At 45.1% G+C, this 18,370-nt stretch overlaps 1 non-coding gene across 1 annotated transcript; it reads right to left on the bottom strand.

Annotated features, from left to right (window-relative positions):
* Positions 1–435: 435 nt before the first annotated feature.
* LOC112438227 (small nucleolar RNA U3) lies at positions 436–651 on the bottom strand. Its single transcript, XR_003026690.1, has one exon. It is a non-coding gene; the product is annotated as a small nucleolar RNA U3 (small nucleolar RNA).
* Positions 652–18,370: the final 17,719 nt, after the last annotated feature.

The following is an 18,370-nucleotide window of genomic DNA, read 5'->3' as shown; positions in this document are numbered from 1 at the left end:
CCTGACTTGATTCATGGATCCCCAAACATGGAGTGGTCAGACCTTCTATACACAGCTCATACTCTATTCTGGACAAAATGGAGTCTCTGCTTTATGTATCACTGGCAGCAAATGTTTCCTTCAGCTGCTGTCTTCAGTCCCACCATCACAAAGCACATGTCAAGGCTGTCTTCCCCGCTGTCAGTGTGAACTCTGAGAGGATAACATAACCCCAAGTAAACGTAGTTATTGAGATAACTCTGCCACTCTAGGTCATGTGATGCTTCCAAAAACAGATATATATAATTTTGGATTATCTGTTTCCCTACACTTAACATATTGGTGTCCTTCCTACACAAAGGTGACACTAAGCCCTGAGTCATGGGCAAAGGATTCTGGAATGACCAAATGTGCATTCAGTTTCTTTCTTTCTTCTTTTTAAATGTTGAAACAGGAATCACTCAGGCTGCATCTTCTCTCCCTTCTACTCTCCCTGAGATGAGAGAAGAACGATCATCAATGGCAAATGCAGTTGTAGCGAAGTAAAACCAAGAGCTGGCCTCACGCGCCACAGAGAATGCTGCGTCTCCTCCTCATGGTTTCTGGGGCTCCTCACGCTGAGAAACTTCTGTAGCCACAAATCATATAAATGATCCCTGAAAGTATAGTCTTTCCATTTCTTACTAATGAAGTCATGCTCTGCTCACCTCCAACTTGACAGTGTTTTGTAGCTTTGTCATAGGCTTCTCATTGCTGAGGCAGGAACCATAGGAATATTGGCCTCAGAAGCAGTATGGTGAGGGACAAAGAGTCTAAGATAAGGAACCTAATATTGCATCATTGCCTAGTGGCAGGGATGGCAGAACGCTGTCATTCCCCACCCTGTGCCGGTGGCAGACATTGCTAATCAATCATGCACTCTTATCTACTGAACCTGAGGAGCCTCAGACTCCTCAAAATGGTGGCCCTGAGTCACATCCCAGTTAACTGCACTTGGCTGTTGAAACGAAATGTATTTGTTATCCCCAACCTAATTATTAAAAAGCTGTAGTTTTGGAGTCACACAAATCTGAGCTTAAATTTTGGCTGTGTCATCTGAGCAACTTAGCCTCTCTAAGCTTGTGCTCCCACCATCATCACATCCCTCAGAGAGTGTGTGGGAAGGGCAAATGGGGCAGCGTGTCTTAAGTTTCTTGAAAAAAATGCAAAACCCAGTTCCAGTGTCAAATCCGAGGAGTTATTTAGAATCTCTGGACTGCTCCCAGTTTCCTTCCAGGAAAAATTAGGGTTGTGAAAGTTGTCAAAATCAAAATGGAGTCACTAATGTTAAAAAAAGAAAGAAAGAACCCTGACAAATGGAGCTGGGAAAGGCCATGAAGAGAGAGTTCTCATACGTGTAAGCCTGATAACAAAAACTGTCACACAAGACTCTGTAAAAACCATGACCTTGCACAAAGGCCGTTGCAGCCTTACACAAAAAAGACTTCTGCAAAGACATCTGCCCAGCCACTGTCTATCCAAGCCTAGACTGGCATCACCCTTGTTATTGATCTTTGGAGCCAAGGATAATTATGTCAAAACAAATATGTAATCCTTCTCTTTCTTTCTTTAAAAATCTGTCTTCCTTTACCTCCCTGAACATGTACATAGTTTACTATGATATGCATATTCCCAATACAATGCTCTATTCCCAGGTAAATATCTTTTTCTTTTAAAGAGACTCTCCTTGTTTGCTATTTATGTTAACAGAGAAAAAGATTAGACTGTCTCTGAAGTCTGTCTCTTCCAGCTCATTTGACGGGACTGGGCTGCTTCCCTCTCATGCAATTCATTCAGTGACTTTGCCTAAGTGCCACTTCAGCTTGGACAGGCACTGTTCTAGGCTCTGGGGCAGGAGCCCCACCTTCTAGGAGCATATATTCTAGTGGGAAGATAGACAATAAACAAATTGTCAAATCTGTTTTATGGCACATTGCATGTCAGGCAACATCAGCAGATGGAAGTACCGCAGAGAAAAATAAAAGTGGGTGGCTGAAGAGGGGAGCCTGGGCAGATTCCGGGGCTGCTGATTCTGCAGTGAGAAGGAACTAAGTGCCCTGCAGAGAGACTTGAGGCTGGAGGTTAGCTCTTTGTTCTAGCAAAACACTTGGGAATTATGAGAAGATTGCGTTGACTGCCACCCCTGTTCCCACCCTCTCCTTCTGAAAGAAACTTGTGTGGCTGCATCCATACCACAGGCCTATGTGCAGCATTCCTCCCTGGCTGGGCCTAGGGGCCTCACAGTTCATTTCCTGTTCTTTGGGATGGGGTGAGGAGTGGTCTACCTGGCCTCCACCTATGCAGCCAGGGGCTTCTGCTCACTGTTGCTTGGTAGCTTCTGGGTTGGGGAGGAGCAGAGTTCTCTGGGTCCACTCCATTGCCCGTTTTATCCTGGCATCTCCAGCATGGGACTGCGATGGGTGGCATCTTCACCTGGGAATGGCTAGGGAAAGTCATGAGGGCCAGGTGTGATGAACAGGCAGCCCCTGGAGGCCCAAGCAGGAGGTGGCGAGAGTGGCAAATGGAAATGCCCAGGAGGAGAGGCGAGCAGTGGGCGTAGGTGAAGAGCTGGGTGTAGGTGCATACCTTCATTGTGCAGGGAGACAGAAGTGTGGCAGAGCTGACTGTTGGCGTGCAGGATTCCTGGAATTTGAAGGCAGCAGAGAAGTCTGTAGACAATCAGATGGAGCATCAGGACAAGAACACACTGGCATGGACTCTGAGAACACTGGCCTAGGTGTCAGCACACCCTGAGTTGACATCCAGGCCGCCTACAATGGCAAGAAATGTCTCATCACTGTAATGTTACTATTCATGCAGGGCCTGCCTGGGTGATGACCAGGATGAAGATGCTCAGACCATCATCTTCCTCCAGGGTGAGTGCCACACAAGCACGCCATGAGGCACCTTAGGGACATGGTTGGCATCGACACCATTACAGGGATGTCCAGATTGGAGACATAATGACAGGTGGTAAGGGCCAGCTCCTGAGCAAGAAAGACCATCTGTTGCTTCTACATGCTGAGGGGTCAAGGCTGCTGGCACCGAGAAGCACTTTCAGAAGTTCAAGCCCCGAGAGACCTCCATTCCCTTAATAATGTTTTCCTACCACATGGCTCAATTTAAAAATTTATAAATTTATAAAATACATCTGTAGACTGGGATGAACTGCTACTGAGCTGATATTTCTACAGAAATCAATCTGAAAGTGAGGCAGTGCTGGGCTTTAGACTCTAGCCTGGGCTGGCTTGGAGCAGAATTGGGAAGCAAGGTGTGGTGGGTTAAATATGTCTCACCAAAATTCATGACCACCCAAAACCTCAAATGTGACCTATTTGGAAATAGGGTAGTTGCAGATGTCATCAGTTAAGATGAGATTATACTAGATTAGAGAGGGACCTAAATCCAATGGTGTCCTTACAAGAAAAGGAGAGGACACATGGGGAAACACCCTGGGAAGAAGGCCGCATGACAATGAAGGCAGAGATTGGAGTGATGCAGCTGCAAGCTCAGAAACGGGAAGGATTATTGGAGCCACCAGAAGCTAGTGAGAGGCAAGGAGCATTCTTCCCTGGAGGCTTCAGAGGGAGCACAGTCCTTCATTTTGAGTTTCTAGCCTCCAGAATGTGAGGGGATACATTGCTGTTGTTTCCAGCCTCCCAGTTTGTGGTAATTCATTACTGCATCTCTAGGAACCTAATACACACAAAAAAAATTTGTTTTAAATCTAGCTCTTCAGCTGGGCACAGTGACTCATGTTTGTAATCCCAGCACTTTGGGAGGCTGAGGTGGGCAGATCACTTGAGGTCAGAAGTTCAAGACCAGCCTGGCCAACATGGTGAAATCCATCTCTACTAAAAATAATTTTTTGAAAATTAGCCGAGTGTGGTGCTGCGCACCTGTAATCCCAGCTACTTGGGAGGCTGAGGCAGGAGAATCCCTTGAACCTGGGAGGCGGAGGCTGCAGTGAGCCAAGATTGTGTCACTGCACTCCAGCCTCGGCAACAGAGCAAGACTGTCAAAAAAAAAACAAAAAACAAAAAAAACAAACAAAAAACTGCCTCTTCTCTATGAAAGAAGGAAAGAAAGAAAAGAACAAGAAGAAAGAAAGAAAAGAAGAAAAAGAAAGAAAGGAAAGAAAGAAAAAGAAGAAAGAAAAAAGAAAGATAAAGAAAGAAAGCATCAACCCTATTTATAGTTATTTCTGGGTTTTTTTTTTCTATATTCCTCCTGCTGGGTAGCCTTGTCATGTGGAGGGTAAGAGCCACACAGCCTGGATTTGACTCCTACCTCTGCAACTCACCAACTCTGAGGGCTGGCCAAATCTCTCTGAGCCTTTGTGTCCTCGTCTCTATGGGGCCTATTGAAGAGTAAGTGAGAAAGCATGAGAAAGCTCAGGTATAGGCCTGGGCTGATGTGGGTCCTCAGTGAGTGCTGGCTGCCTTTCCTCCGTGGTGAATGCCACACAAGCACACTATGAGGCACACCTGGGCCCCCTCTTGCCAGCCCGAGCATCTTGCCAATCACTAGGCATTCCTGAGTGTTGTCTTCTTCAGACAGTATCCTCTGTGTCAGCAAGATGTTTTTGTCCCCCTAACAACCCACCCATATCTAGTACTTTAGTGTGATGTTCCAAGCCAGCAACATTTTCATCTATCAAGAATGAAGAGCCTGCAAGAAGAGATGGGATGGAGAGCAGGATGATCCAGCTATAGAGAGTCAGGCTGTGCTGCCGTGTTGCACAATTCAAGAAGGTCACCGTTTATCAGGCAAACCATACAAATGGTTTCCCCTAGAGTTGGGTATTATGGTGACCCTGAGGTGGCCTTAAAAGTATGGATGAGTGAGGAAATGGGAGAAGAAAGGAATCTCCTCCTCTTCCTCCTCCTCCTCCTTCTTCTTCTTCTTGTTCTTCTTGTTGTTCTTCTTCTCCTTCTCCTCCGCCTCCTCCTCCTCCTCCTCATTTTCCTTCTTCAGAGACAGGCTGTCACTCTGTCGCCCGGCCAGGAGTGCAGTGGCACAATCTTGGCTCCCTGCAGCCTTGATCTCCTGTGCTCAAGCTTTTCTTCAACTTCAGCCTCCCAAGTAGCTAGGACCACAGGTGCATGCCACCACACCTGGCTAATTTTTGTATTTTTTATAGGGACGGAGTTTCATCATGTTGCCCAGGCTGGTCTCAAACTTTTAGGCTCAAGTGATCTACCTGCCTCAGCCTCCCAAAGTACTGGGATTACAGGCATGAGCCACTGCACGTGGCCCTTTCTCTTTTTTTGGATAACATAATTACACACATTTTTATGTCTGGAGAAAGCTATGTGTATTGCAGATTAGGGAATTTGGAGAGGGAAAATGCTCAGATACTGAATCCATTTATATGAAAAAAATTTGCAAGGGAAGAGATGGGGAAATAACCCACTGAATCCTAATACTAGAGAGAGAGAGGGAGAGAGGGAAAAAGGGAGAGAGGGACTGGGGAGTGGGGGGGTAGAGAGAGAGAGAGAGAGAGGACAAAGTTATGTTTCCCTCTTATGAAATCTCAGTGCAGTCACCCCAGGGCTGGCTGACAACAGGCCTAGGCCAACAAAGGCAGATTACACAGTGCCTCCCTGTAGCAGGCCGGCTGCCGGCAGCTGTCACTAATCCTTCAGGGGGCTGGCTGCAGGCACCTGCCAGGAAGAGCTTTAAAACCTGACAGAAGGGATGGCAGGGAAGCCCAAAAAATGCCATCAAAATGCTAAAACCACAAATAACCAAAGTGAGGAAGGCAAAGAGAAGGCTCTAGATCCTCATGTGAACTGGTGACGATCCCGAGGGAGTCCTGCATAGCTGGAGAGGGGTGCACCTGCCAGCAGTCATCAGAAGAGGCCAAAGGAGAACAAAATGTGTGAGAGCTAAAAGAAACCCTTCATCTCATGGAGGTGGGGAGTAGAGTGGTGGTTACTAGAGGTTGTGAGTGGGGAGAAGAGAGGTCGGTTATTGGGTACAAAAGAACAGTTAGATCAGACTAATAAGTTCTGTAGGCCAAGCACGGTGGCTCGCGCCTGTAATCCCAGGACTTTGGGAGACCAAGGCAGGAGGACTGCTTGAGCCCTGGAGTTCGAGATCAGCCTGGCAACATGGTGAAACCCCTGTTTCTACAAAAAATACAAAAATCAGCTGGGCATGGTGGTGCGTGCCTGTAGTCCCAGTTACTTGGGAGGGTGAAGTGGGAGGATCACCTGAGCCTGGGAGGTAGAGGTTGCAGTGAGCTGAGATTGCACCACTGCACTCCAGCCTGGGTAACAGAGTGGGACTCTGCTCAAAAAAAAGAAAAAAATGTTCTAGCTTTGACAGTATAGTAGGGCAACTATAATTAACAAGAATTTACAGTAGATTTCAAAACAGCTAGAAGAGAGGACTTGAAATGTTCCCAACACAAAGAAGTGATTTATGTTTGAGGTGATAGATATCCTAATGACACTGAATTGATCATTACACATTGTATTCATGTATGAAAATATCACATGTATCCCATAAATATGTACAGATATTGTGTATCAATTTAAAAATACATAAACACTGGAGGAGGTTTGGACCCAGGAACCAGAAAAGGAGGGAAAGTAGTGTTAACTGAGAAAAATAAGCACTAAATAGTTCAATTGGGGTTTATAGTTTATATTTACTGAGCATTTATCACCTGCCAGGAACCATTCTAAGTAACTTAGGTTTATTATCTGATTTAATTTCAACATCAGCTATGTAAGGTATGGGAGGTTATTATCTCCATTTTACAGATAAGATAATTAAGGCATTGGTGATTTAAATAACTGGCCCAGGGCCTTTCAGCTAATAAATGGCAGAGCCAATGCTCAATAAATACTAGATAATTTAATGAATAAAATAATAACAAACCAACCTCTTCCCCCTAAAATATTTTACCAGAGTAATACATCTTTGGACATGTTTTATGGGAAATATGTCACAGTATTTGACAAAATCTCTCATAAATTGTTGTAGAATTGGAGAACTGAGGGTGGAGTGATAGTACAGTTTGGTGGGATTTGTTAACTAAGAAGGCTCAGTCCAGAATGCTTCCAGTGGCATTTTCTATTCCTGTTCCTGTTTTGTCCATTTTTTTTTAAGTCTCTGACTTGATAAATACATGCCTGTCAAATTTGAAGATGCCCTACCCTGGGAGAGATAACTGGGGTATAGAACGATATAATAAAAATTCCCAGTAATTGGGCAATAAACTAAAATGAACAGCGTGAAATTTAACAAGGATAAAGGTAAAGTCCTGCCCCAGAGGCTCAAAAAGTTAACTATTCTGTTATAACCTGGGAGAGACTCAACAGACATGGATGAAGAAGACCTTAGCATGGAAGATGGCTCCATCCTCAACCTGAGTTGTCAGTGGAATGTGACTCCTTAAGAACCAAATGCAGTCTGAGTTGTGCTGACAGTTTTATACACCCACAGTGAAGACATCCCATAATATTTTACACTGGTTAGATCCCTTTTGTTTTTTGCAGTGGAGTCTTGCTCTGTCACCCAGGCTGGAGTGCAGTGGTGTGATCTCGGCTCACGGCAACATATGCCTCCTGGGTTCAAGTAATTCTCCTGGCTCAGCCTCCCAAGTAACTGGGATTACAGACACACGCCTCCATGCCCAGCTAATTTTTTTTGTATTTTAATAGAGATGGGATTTCACCATGTTGCCCAGGCTGGTCTCGAACTCCTGAGCTCAGGCAATCCACCCGCCTTGGCCTCCCAAAGTGCTAGGATTACAGGCGTGAGGCACCCGCCTGGCCCAGAGTGGGTTTTAAGCACATTTTAAGAGGCATACTTCTGCATGCCCAGAGAAGGGCATCTGGTGAAATCTCTGTAAACCACTTTACATTCAGAATGTAAGAAGGTATATGGATGCTTACCTTAGAAGATTGAAGCCCTAGGAGATATGTCGTAGCTGTCTGAAATTATTTGAAGAGTTATCCAAATAACTCCAAAAGGCCAAAGTATAAGATCAATGGGTAAAAATTACAGAATGGCAGACCTTTACAATGCAGAGGTATACCATGAGGATTTTTGTCCTCAAAATACCCGAGTTACTTAATTTCTCCTGCTCTTAGTTTCCTCTTCTGTAAAGCAGGGCTAATAACAGTAACTCTTTTCACAGGAATATTGTAAAATGAAGTTGAAATAAGACATGTAAAGTGCACAGCCCAGTGTCTAACATGTAGGAGTCAATTTTAGATGGTTAGTATTTACTTTATAATAACTTTAAAAACACATAGAGATGCCTAATAATGGAAGAGATTGCTTTTGAAGGCAGTGAGCAAACATCCTGCCACCGAGCATTTCTAAGTGTTTGCAGAGGAGCTGTGGAAGGGACTCAACCACTAGGTGGGGGATTGGAGTCAGTGGTCCTCAGGGTCTCAGCCATTGAATGATTCCATGATTCTACATATCTACTGACCACTGTCAAAGGTGAAAAACTCTCAGTGTTCTCCTAATCACAGCTGAGGATTCAAAAGCCAATTGAACCACAGGTTCACCCAAAGCGTGACTTGTTCCCAAGCATTGTCACACCAGTCCCAGGTAAGGCCCTTATAGGTAGACATCTTTTGTCTTTGCCTACAGTCTCCCTTCTTCCACATTCATTTTACTAAGTAATTCACCCTCAATATCAGTTCATACAATTAGGGGGAAGCTGATTCCATCTCCCAGACCCAGAGGTTGGCCAAATGCCCAGGCTTGGCCAGTGCATCCCCTTCTCCTGGCCATGAAGGTTTGTTCAGAGATATACATGTGACCCACTCAGTCCAATAAAAGCTTCAGGATGGTGCTGAGGCCACTGGGAGAGATGTTTTCTTTTTCCCAAGGTTGTTAATCTTAAGCCTGGAGCACTTGGTGGCATTATTTGAGAAAGAATCTAATAGAGGAAAAAAATAATTTGAGAGATGGAAAGAAACAAATTCCTAATAAGATTATTTTAACAGCTAGATCTAGGTACTCCTGAAGTATTCCTGAAGTTACCTAAGCCAGTAAATTCATCTTTTCCTTTAAGTCAGTTTGAGTTAGGTATGTCTCTTGTGACCCAAACACTAACGGCCAATCCTCCATCCTCCTGTCTTCAGGAGAATAATAGCTACAGGAGGCTGGGGGAAAATTACAAATTACTTTGGGCAATTCCATTTGAAACGAGCCCGCATATGACTGCAATGACATGGGAGACCCCAAGTGAGAACCACCCAGCTGAGTCCAGTGAACCCACAGAAGGATGAGAGATAATGTTGCTTTATTGTAGAGCTACAGTAGTTAAGTGAAACACACATTCAATAATGGAATCTCTGAGAAAATCCTAGCACATACAGTAAAAGCATAGAGCGCATGGTTAAACCTCCATTTCTTTTCTGAGCTGCTTGGTGGCTCTCACTGAGGTATGATAAGTCTATAGATGCAACATGTCACTAACTCATGAACGACAAAGTCCCTCTAGGGTGAACAACCAAGTTATAGAGAATAAGAGGCCTTTTAAGCCCCTTGGTCTACCTTTCTTCGTATCAGTGGTTAAGATGGCAGCCCTTTGTAAATTCTAAAGAATTTTCTTTGTTCTTCCCCATCCAATCCACCTCTCTCTTATTCACCCAATCTGTATTCATACCCAGTTAATCTTGTTTTTGGTCATAAAGGGATTCTGTTACAATGTCAGGTAAATCCTTTTCACCTTCCTTCAAGGGAGGAATTAAGTCAGGGAAACTGTTTTGCTCCTTGGAGTAGTTGTTCTTTAAAATGAAGTTATTGATTAGGCAATGTCTATAAAATTAAGATGTATGTACTTAAGAATCCCAATGGTAAGACTTTATTCTACGGACATTCACAAGAGTTTGCTAATATATTTGTACAAGGATGCTAATTGGAGTGTTCTTATAATTGAGGAAGGAGGAAATGAATTGTCTACCCACAGGGGACTGGTTGAAGAAATGATGGGACATCCAAGTGATAGAATCTATGAAACCAGATGTTTAAAAGAAAATGAGATAGATCCGTATGTATTGATCTGAAAAGAGCTCCAGGATATACTATGATGTGGAAACAGCACTCCTACCACACTGTGCAGCTCTGGTGGGCACCATTCACACTGTGTGCTATGGGAATATTGCCCCTGTCCAAGACACCCTAAAGTACAATGTGGTTGGTGTTCCATGAAGTTGTGCAAACCTGAGGTGGTTTTGGTACACTAAAGATGTTTAAGGACAAATGGAAATGTAGGGGTATACATACATTGTTTTCCCATGGGAAAGAAAGAAAAAGCACTTAAAAATGTGCGTTTAAGAGAGGGATAAGTCAGGGGATGGGAGCTTTCACTTTTTATTTTGTACATATATATTATCTAATCAAGTACTTCTACAATTATCTGAGGTTGGGGGAGAGGAGATTATGGGCCATTTTTTTTTGTTTTATTCTTTGTATGTCTTTTATTTCCAAATATTAATGTGTAGCTCGTTTTAAAGAATCCACTAAGCTTTTCCAAACACCAAACATAATTTTTGAAGATCATTCAAGTCAAGTTATCCACTTTTCTCAGGGAAAGCATATTTCTCATGTTGCAACCTTCCTTGTTATGATATACTTGTTTCTACTTGTGGCCCTGAAATTCTTGGGTAGGCACATATTTTCTGTCCCTGGTGCTGTTAGAGGAATGTGGGATTGGGGTGGCAGGTGGCTGCTGCTCCCCGCCTCCCCTTGGTCAGTCCCTGCCAGGTGGCCCACGCTATCAGACTCCTTGGTGCTGCTTCCTGCATGCCAACTCTCAGAGCTTGTTTAGAAGAGAGAGATGAGTCAGCAGATTTGCCTGATGCAAGACTGGCCTGGTGCCAGCATGATGCCCTGACTGGTTTCAGCCACCCAACTTCAGCAATAACTGGGATTAGAGGGTCAGAGCCACCTCTTGGGTTCTGGAAATGAGCTCATCTTCTTTGGCTGCCCTGAGGAGACAGACAGCCTGGCCAAGGCTGAGGAGGAGGGTTTGAAGACTCTGAACTGAGTGCCTCCAAGCCAGCACAATGAGTGGTGGGGACGGCACTGGGAAGTATGAGGAACGCCAACACCACAATAATTGCAGGCAGGGGCGCCGGTTGACAATAACTTTCTCCCCCATATTTCTCAGGAACACCCTCTGTTCCATTTCCTCTGTCTCTTCTTGGCTGAGGACCACAACTATCAAAAGCCAAAGACAGGAAGAACCAAACAATAATTCAGGTACATTGATAAAGTTGGGGACTTCCTCACTGCCAGCCCTGAATCACCGTCTCTTTTCAGAGTTTTCTCCTATTGGTCAGTTGGACTGAAGGAGCCCGAACTCTGAACTTGGTACACATACTCATGCCCCATCACCTCTTCTGACAGGTGCCGTCTCCATTCCAGGCTCTTCATGAATCAACCACTCTTCATTCGCTGGGCGGGGGCCAGGTGCTCTGTCTGACTGGGTGCTCCTGCTGACTGAGGAAAGCACCAGCTTATCTCGATTTTCATGGTATGGTCTTCACAGAAGCCTAAGGGTCCCCATGATCTTTTGTTGCTTTCCATGGTTTTACCTGCCTTGTACTTGAGTCGCTCCTTTTCCGAGGCAAAGGTGTATCCCCATTGTCCTTCAAGGTAAAAGCCCCAAAGACATCAAACATTAGGAGTCCTCTTGCCTTCCATGCAACAACAGTACAATTCAACAGATGGTTTTATGCCAACAGTAGCTCCTGCCTGGGGACTCTGCTTTGGAAGAGAACAGTCTCCCCTGTCAGGAGACTGCAAATGCAGCTACCACTGGGTATATAAGGGGAAGACAAGTTTACTGACTGTCATGCTTGACATTGTAAGAATATTGATCACCTATATTCCTCCTAACAATTCTGAGTGGCAAACATTTTTGCCTCTTTTTTTATAGAAGGGGAAACTGAAGTGTGGAGGGATTCAGTCATTTGCCAGGGGAAATCAGCTTAGATAGAGTCCCAGTCTGTCTCCTGCAAATCTCTGATGGCCTCCTTCTGGGTCAATGAGTTGACCCCACATGCTAAAGAAGTACAGTAAACAACTCCTTTGCTAGTGAACTTGCAGATTGTGTGTTCAGATAGATCCAACTTGCTACCCGCACAAATGCAAAGTGAATGTGACCCAGCCTACGGTTCACTCACAATGGGGGCTTGGTGCCAACCTGGCCAAGAGATGGCAAGTCGCTACCTGTGGCAAATACCGTCCCTGCCTTAATCTTAATTCCATGAAACTCTCTCATGTAAGATTGAAGGAAAAACAAAGGAAGCTGCGAAATCCTCCCAAGCTCCAAAATTCAGGGCCTTTAAGCCAGTGGCCCAGTTAACATGTTCCTTCTTGTGATGGCAACCCCAATTGATATAAGCCATTGTCCTTCCAGGCTACGTAGGCCTGGCCTCAGAGCCTTTCCCTACTCATAATAATTTGGCTGAAAGACTGCTTAGGGGCTACTGGCCCTGGGAGACACCTTCCTTTGGGTGACGATAGCAGCAGCTGTTCCATTTAGAAAAGCACTGTGCAGGCCTGGCTTTTGGCCCCATGGTTGTTATCATGAGGCTAGAATGGAGCCTCTTGGGCCCCAGCTCTGGCCAAACCATTATAAAAGTCAAATTTCAAACAGAGTCAGCTCTCAATTATTCAGACTAATGGTTCAGTTTGTAGATGTTCTTCCCCTTCTTCACTCTGTCTCTAGCCTTCTCTTTGCCAGCTGCCTTTAGGCTCTCATCATTAATACACCCACCAGAGGAGGATTAGGCAGAGGACATAAGATCAATCAATGTTAGAGCCTGTGGGTGATTACAGTAAAGGATTTGTTTAAGAAGCAGGTGGAGTGTGGATTTTACGTATTCTTGCTAATCCCATTCCCACCTATTATGGACAATAGAAAACTGCCTTGAGTTCTTTGAGCCCCTCTGATTTGCTGTCTTTCCAGGAGAAAACAATAGAAGACCAAAATCTACATGCCCAGAGCCAGGGGGTCCCAGGCTGAGACTAACTGGGCTGAGAAGGCAGCCACACCTGGCACCAGACCATCCTGCAGGCCCAGGGTGCAGTGCCTATCTACCCGGAAGCTTTAGGGTGTCCAAGGGCGAGAATACAGTCATGGGTTCTTAGTTTCTGTTTCTGGTTGAACCAGTAAAGCTCCTTCCTCATCCCTCTTTTCTGCTTATTACTAGAGACAGAAACTAAAAACCATGGCTTCAGGCTGCTGAAAGCCTAAAACAAAACAAAACAAAACAAAACAGAACAACAAAAACAACAAAATAAGGCCAGTTGGACAAGGTTGTCTCTTACGATGGACAGCAGACATTGGGTTTGCGATAAATGAAACACTCAGGGCTTTTCTCCCTTGAATGGTTGAAATTGTGTGTTTCCAGACCAAATAAATTAGCAAATAAAACATGAAAACTAATTCTAAAAGCGTAATTCACAACTGTAGCAGTAGCCCCGTCTTTCTCAGCAAAAAAGACTTGCAAGGTTTAGGATGGGTTGCACGCCCAATATAAAGAGCAAAAAAGGAGACTATGACTTTCCTTTATTTTATTAATAATAATAAAAGCTCATATATTGATACCTAAGCGCCAGATGCTAGGCTTACTGAGATATATGAACTGTCTTACTTAATCTTTACAACAACCTTGGGAGGTAGAAACAGCAAATGAGACTTAGAGAAATTCAGTGACTTGCTCCAGGTAGGAGGTTGGAGTAGGTTGTCCCATCCAGTTGGTCGACCCCACGGCCCTTTGATCTACCACATTGTTCCACCTTTTCTACAGTGTGATCCAAGCTACATGTTTTAGCCTCTTCTCTTGACCAAAACTAGAATAAGCACGATTACTACCATCATCACCACAAAAACCCCAGTAGCATAGTTGTGAATTCCCACTCCCCCCACTTTCTGTTCCCTCCATATGGCCTCTCTCGTGTATTTTTTTTTAAATACTCACCATTCTCATTTATTTTTATTTATTTAATTAATTTTAGTTATTTAGAGACAGAGTCTTGCTGTTGCCTGGGTTGGAGTGCAGTGGCACCATCATAGCTTGCTGCAGCCTCAAACCACTGGGCTGAATGTCCTCCCACCTCAGCCTCCTGTGTAGCTGGGATGACAGGCACATACCACCACACCCAGCTAATTAAAAAAAATTTTTTTTTGTAGAGACACGGTCTTGCTATGTTGCCAGGCTGGGCTGGAACTCCTGGGCTCAAGCAATCCCCACTCCCACCCTCAGCCTCCAGGCTCCCATATGGCCTCTTGATTTCCAAATTTCTAGCCTCAGGTCTCCTGTATTCTGCTAGACAAGCCCTTCCATTTAGCAGAGGACTGTGTGCATCACACAGTTCTTGTATTTGTGCTTTCAGCATTGTTAGCTGTTCTTATATTGTTATTTCACTTTTTCTGTGTGTTTGTTTAATCTCCCCAGAGTGAATCCATGGGAGGGAACCTTGTCATGCGACATGCATGTTTTAATTTGTCACTGTTTCTAGCTTGATGCCAGGTATACAGGAAGTCTATAATACCCATTTTCTGATTACTTGGTTAATTGGGAATAAAAACCACGTAGAACATACCTCTGTTGAGCTTGCCGTGTTGCTTAACACAGCACTGGGCATATATAGCAGATACTCAGAAAATGTTTGTTAAGTATTTGAGTATCTGAGTACCTGGAAGAGGAATGAGTCCAACAGTTACCAGCAGGTATATGCACTTTATATATATTATCTACTTTAAATCTCATGATAATTCTGTGTGGTGTTTTCTTTCTTTCCTTTTTGTTTATTTCTCCAAGAAAAAATGAGGTAGAAATTATTTCTACTTTTCATATAGCTGTGGGAAAAAAAAGAAAAGAACATTTTTATCTGAGGAATACAAACCCCTTTATCAGGCCCAGAGAGGCACTGGAAGGAAAGGGCTGTCAGGTCACTCCCCCTTGAGTGAAATAATTGTCGTGAAGCCACTTGCTATGCAAGTGCTAGACTAACTGAAGGCAAGTGGCCATAACATGCCATACATACTGTAGTTCACAAGGTATAGATAATCACGAACCAATGTTATTTCTGCAAACCAATGAGAATTCCTGATGAACAACAACGTTTGTAATCTCCCCCTCCTGATTTGTCCTTTTTCTCTTTAAACACTGGAGCCTCTCTTTTGTTCTCCAGAGCACTCCCCAAGGCAACTCGAAAGTGTGTCCCAGGCTGGAGGCCTCAACCTTGGCCCAAATAAACCTTTTTTTTTTGAGACGGAGTCTCGCTCTGTCGCCCAGGCTGAAGTGCAGTGGCACAATCATAGCTCACTACAGCCTCAAACTCCTGGGCTCAAACAATCCACTAACCGCAGCCTCCTGAGTAGCTGGACTACAGGTGCGTGCCACCACACCCAGTTGATTTTTGTATTTTTAGTAGAGACAGGATTTCGCCATGTTGGCCAGGCTGGTCTCAAACTCCTGACCTCAAGTGATCCGCCCACACTCGACCTCCCAAAGCCTGGGATTACAGGCGTGAGACACTATGCCTGGCCCCAAATAAACTCTCTATTAATTTTGCCTCAGGTTCTACCTTTAGGTCTATACAGCCCCACATCCTCCCCTGGTGATACTGAAGCCAGGATTCATGTGCAGGGCTCTTGGCAGCAGGGGGAGGAGGACATGGGCGCCAACTAGGATGTCAGCCTGGGACCAGCAAGGATTGCCCCTGGAGATATCCCGGGTGTGGTCATAAGGTTAGGAAAGCAAGGATCTAGGATCTGACAGGCCAGGACCTAGGGGCAACCGAGAGGTAGGCCTGGGTGTCTCCAACAGCAGCCCCCAGGAACAGCCTGTGGGGAGTTTCTGTTGACCTAGACCCTGGACCTAGTTCTGCCACCAGGCTCTACCCATATTAAGACTTGCTCTTTGGGCAAATGACAGCTACCACTCCAGCCTATGACTTTCCAATTGTTCCTGGACCTAAGCTGGTTCCAGTTGGATAAATCTGCATCAGAACAGAGAGAGGGCTCCCTGGGAGTCTGTGGGAACTTGGGGGAATGGCAAGATAAGAGACAGCCGGATTAAAAGATTTAACAAAGAAAGCATTGCTTTCCATGGGACAATGCCCAGAGAGCTGGTTTTGAAGCTTTTGTGGAGTGGGATTTGTTTAGCCCAGGAACAAGAGGGTTTATATTTACCTAAGCCTCCACTGCTAGTCGGTTCGTCTTTTGGGAGACTGGGACTGTTCTAGGGTTCCTGGTCCATCCCACCCATGCTTTCCTCACAGCTTCCAGTCCCTGCCTGCTCCCATTTCAAGTTTGAAAATTTCTCTTTACGGGAAGGCTGTTAGGGGAGACAGACTTCCACAGCATGTGGGTGTGAGGGAGGATGAAAGACAGTGTGGTTCCCCAAGCCCCACCCCAACCAGCCCTAGCATGCACGCGGACACACACAGCTTCCATTCTGCCAGAAGAGATGGGTGCTGTCTTTCCCTGGGCTGCAAGACAGAGGCAGCCAGACTGGCCTACACAGGTTCCTTCCTGTCCTCTTTTCAGGAGTCTAGGCTTCTCAATTGGGACCTCATCTCCCCGCTGCCTGTGCACAGTGAGGTAGATTATAAACTCTGGGAGGGCAGATAGCATGACTGCCTTCTTCACCAGTGCTGGCGTATGAATTTAGTTGAATAAATGATTTAACATTGTTTCAGGTATATCTATTAACCTGGCCCTCTCTGCAGTGCTGTGGTCCAGTGATTATACAAATATGCAGGCAGGGTGGAGGACTGGGGAAGTAGAGGGAACTGTGAATCCCCTACACAGGTCTGAGTGCTCATCAGTTCTCAGAGTGTGGAGTATGCGCTGGCTCTTCCAGCCTCCTTCACCTTACAGATGAGGAGCCAGGCCCAGGGAGGGAGGGAACCTCACCTCATATGCAATCTCCACATGCCCCTTCACTCCCCTTCATGAGCCTGTAATTACTCTCCATGGCCTATTAAGTCCTACCTCCTTAGCCTGACACCCAAGGCCCCCACCAGACACCAACCTCATTCTCTAGTCTCAATTCTCCCCACATAAAAACCCCTTCTCTCAACTGTCCATGACATTTGGTACTTCAAGCACTAGGTAGTTCCTCGATCTCCATTGCCCTTTCTTTCTCCTCTTCATTTGAGAAACTTCTTTGCACTTTGGGTTCCATAGCCATCACCTCCTCTAAGACGTCTTCCTGGGATGCTTCCAGGTGGGTTCAGAGGTGACCCTGCCTTGAGTCTCAGAGTACCCTGTATCCTCTTCTGTGGTATACTTATCACATGCAATTGCGATGTAATTGTATTGCTTGGCTTCCTCCCTCATCTTCCTGGAGATCTTTGAGAGGAAGCCTCTTCTCTTTCACCCCCTAACACAGTGGCTGCCTGCCACACAATAGAAGCTCAAGGAATATTGTTGAATGATAACAGTCACAATTTAATCAAACCAGGTACTTGCTAAAAGGTCTTTCCCTATATTAACCTATATTTTTTAGAGTATTTATTATTATAATCATCATGACCACCCCATTCTTGTGGAGAGGGAAGGGAAGCACAAGCAGCAGGCAGTGGGGTCAGGAGCAGAATGAGGCAGTCTGACCTGAGGGCACGGGGACGCTAGCACCTCACCATCTCCTCCTGCCGGAGCCTCTTCTCTGGTCCATTGTCAGTCATGCTCTCAGCCATGCTCGGTCCCGCCTTCTCAGGAATCCTCCCCCTCTCCACTGCCTTTTAAAATTATAACGGTCTCTCTAGACCTAGTCACATTTTCCATGACCACTTTCTTTGCCCTCCAGCCCAAACAGCTCAATCTTGACCTCCCACAGCATTAAAATCAACATGTAGTTAACTACATACTTTGATTCCTCCCTTAATTGTGTTGTAACATCGCATTCTTTCCAACACAAAGGCTGCTATGTGCTCCTTCAGGCAAGGGTCTGTGTCTCATGTCTTTTGTGTCTTCCCTCCCTTGTGCCCAGTGGACTGTCAGGAGCATGATAGTGCTCAGGAAATGTTTATCAATATTTGACAAAACACCTCAAAGTTGCATTGCATCTTTGCAGATGATTATGGCTATTTGATAGCCGTCATCATGCTGAAACATTGGCTTCCCCTCCACTTTTGGATGTGTGTTTGTCGGTGTTCTGATCTCAGGGTACATAGAGAGCAGACTGGATTTGGGAGATTTTATGTAATGTACGATTCTTTGTCCTGTTCTCTGCAGATCAGAACTTTATTTGCAAATCTCTGAGTAACTCGACTCTTCTTTTTCCCACTCTCCCTTCGATTTCCTCACTTGACCCCTAGAGAGAAGGAAGGAGGTTCATACAGAACAGCT

This window comes from Pan paniscus, chromosome 1 (genome assembly GCF_029289425.2).
Source record: "Pan paniscus chromosome 1, NHGRI_mPanPan1-v2.0_pri, whole genome shotgun sequence".
NCBI lineage: Eukaryota > Metazoa > Chordata > Mammalia > Primates > Hominidae > Pan > Pan paniscus.
The sequence above is the reverse complement of the archived record's forward strand: the minus strand, read 5'-3'. Positions and strand labels throughout refer to the sequence as shown.